The sequence below is a fragment of the Aedes aegypti genome, chromosome 2 (assembly GCF_002204515.2).
Source record: "Aedes aegypti strain LVP_AGWG chromosome 2, AaegL5.0 Primary Assembly, whole genome shotgun sequence".
Lineage (NCBI taxonomy): Eukaryota > Metazoa > Arthropoda > Insecta > Diptera > Culicidae > Aedes > Aedes aegypti.
Genome location: NC_035108.1, coordinates 171,932,058 through 171,935,058, shown reverse-complemented (window position 1 = coordinate 171,935,058; position 3,001 = coordinate 171,932,058).

The window sequence follows — 3,001 nt, the reverse complement described above, 5'->3', positions numbered from 1 at the left end:
TCGAATCCGTAAACTCACAACATCGCTATGTGTGTATTGCTACCTATATGGGTATAGATGTCGTACATGTGCACATCTGCTATCATGCTTTGGGCGTATAGGGTGAAGGTGAGGTATGGAAAAATATAGAAAACATAGAAACACATCCACAAAAAGACCTACGAATGAGCGATGATAAAGTATCGTCGATATAAATGAACATTGAGCGATCACTGGCGCTTAAACAACTTCAAGAGTAGCAGTCAAATTTGAAGAAAATATCCCAAAACCGTATTCCTACTTGACGATTTAGATTTTAGACGATCATAGGGAATACATTTTGTTACAAAAGTAGGCAGTTTCAAATGAGAAGCTCACGATCACAACGAATCTTCGATGAAGCACAGACAAACAATGTTGTTGCAAATGTTGCGTCTGTTTGTCTGTGCTACTTGGTTGATTATGCTGCTTCATATGTATCTCAGATCTCGTGTTTTTCATGGATTTTTAGTCATTGTATTTTGTCATGATTTTTATGTAGATGTAAGGATTGAGAAGTGTTTCAAATCGCTTTGCTTATTTTGCGGTCTTGATAGATTTCAATTTTTAATATGGACAACGCTAGGGTCGATGTTCCAATAGCCGCACAGCTAAGAACAAATATTCGTATAAAATCTAAAAATAACGCTAGCATCATTATTTTTACATCATCGGAAAGCTTTTTATCTTGGCTACATGGGAAAAATATGAAAACTAGGAAAACTCATAAGTTTGTATTTATTATCGCTTCCTATAGTGGGGAACACATGTGCCTATAGTAGCACTATTTCTAATTTATGTTCCAATAGTAGCACTAGCTTCACGGCGTTGGCAAAATACAAATCAAAACCGTATTTTTACAACTTTTATATTTTTCCTTTAAAATGTGGATCAAAAGCTTTCGTTTTATGTAAAAAAAATTCTTAATTCATCAATTATTTCGAATAATAAAAATTAGTTTTTCTCAGTAGTGCTACTATAGGAACAATAGGTTTACTATAGGCGCAAGGGAGCTCAAATTTTAAGCAAAGTTAATTATTTCGTTCATTTTTTGAACAAAATCAAGCAGTGTATCAATTATACTTAGATAAAAAGCTCCTAACCTTCAAGTCAAAAAATATTTTGAAATGATTTATAGCAAAACGGCCGTAAAAAGCAAATAGTGCGACTATAGGGCACTGTCTACTAAGGGATGATCATGATTTTAAAGGAAAAATATAAAAGTTGTAAAAATACGGTTTTGATTTGTATTTTGCCAACGCCGTGATGCTAGTGCTACTATTGGAACATAAATTAGAAATAGTGCTACTATAGGCACATGTGTTCCTATAGTGGTACAAGCGATAATAAATACAAACTTATTAGTTTTCCTAGTTTTCATATTTTTCCCATATAGCCAAGACAAAAAGCTTTCAGATGATGTAAAAATCGTGGGTCGTGGGTTCGGATCCCACCGGTCGAGGATCTTTTCGGGCTGGAAATTTTCTCGACTTCCCAGGGCATAGAGTATCTTCGTACCTGCCACACGATATACACATGCAAAAATGGTCATTGGCATAGTAAGCTCTCAGTTAATAACTGTGGAAGTGCTCATAAGAACACTAAGCTGAGAAGCAGGCTCTGTCCCAGTGAGGACGTAACGCCAGAAAGAAGAAGAAGATGATGTAAAAATAATATTGCTAGCGTTATTTTTAGATTTTATAGGAATATTTGTTCTTAGTTATGCGGCTATTGGTACATCGACCCTATTCTTTGACTTGAAAAATTATTTAAAGATTTTTTTTCTGAACATTTTTTATGGATTGATATAAGATAATATTCCGGAATATTCCTTCAAGAAACTCAAAAATAAATCCATTATTACAGTGATTTCCACACGAATTATTATCAAAAGGGGGAACTAAATTGTGAGAATGATATAAATTTACAACATAGTCTGAAGATTTTTTTATTTGCTTAGAGGAATTTAAGGCACGAAGTTATTCCTGGCATAATACCCGAAAAAATGTTTTACAGGATTCCCAAAATAATGTCAATAGGGTGCAAAGTTACTTGGGCACTTCCATGATTAACTATGACATGACAGTTTTTCTCGGCCGAATTGTCTTAAACTTTGCGATAAGAAGCACTTCAATACGACGCATATGGCTTCCAAATATGGGCTCTGTAGCTTTTAAAAAACCCCACCGCCGAAGTGAATCAAAAGTGCCAATAATAGGATCCGGCTCCCTATACATTTTTAATAAAGCTCATTGCGAAATTCCTTGGAGAAATAATGCTTTCATCCTTAAGCAATAGCTGGTGGATTAATTCAAGTTTTTTTTTGCGTATTAACGATACATCTTTGAGAATTTTTGAAGAGAGTCCAGCTGCAATGCAAGAAATATATTGCTGGCATTTTTTTGTAATGCAACTACTGGGGGTATGCAGTAAGGCATTGAAATGGGAATTTATGAAGTTTGTTTTGGTAAAAAAAGTTTTAACATTACTGTATTCTGAATCTTAACATACAGTAATCTCTCCATAACTCGATATTGAAGAGACCATAGAATTAGTGAGGTATCGAGTTACAAAACACAAAACCAAGCCTGCACTATGGGAACTAGAATGGCGGCCAAAAATATTTTTGCCATCTCATGTCATATTTATGAGTTTTTGATACAAATTTGATATTTTGTTTTCAATGAACAAGTTTTCGAGACCAACTTTTGAAAATGACTTATAGCGAAAAAATGCGTTTTTTACTAATTATGCATAAAGGCCACTGATGCAATTAACGTTGGGCAAACTATTATAAATTATAAAACTTACATAATAATGATGATAAGTAGGGGAAGACGGGGTAAGACCGCCCGCCTAAGCAATTTAATTCATATGTCAAAATCAAGAAACAATAAATCATTTTTCTGCGCAGCATGTCGTTTTTTAAAGCCTTGGTTATGATCAAAAAATATCACAAGTGTTGTACAGTCAACTCTCCCTT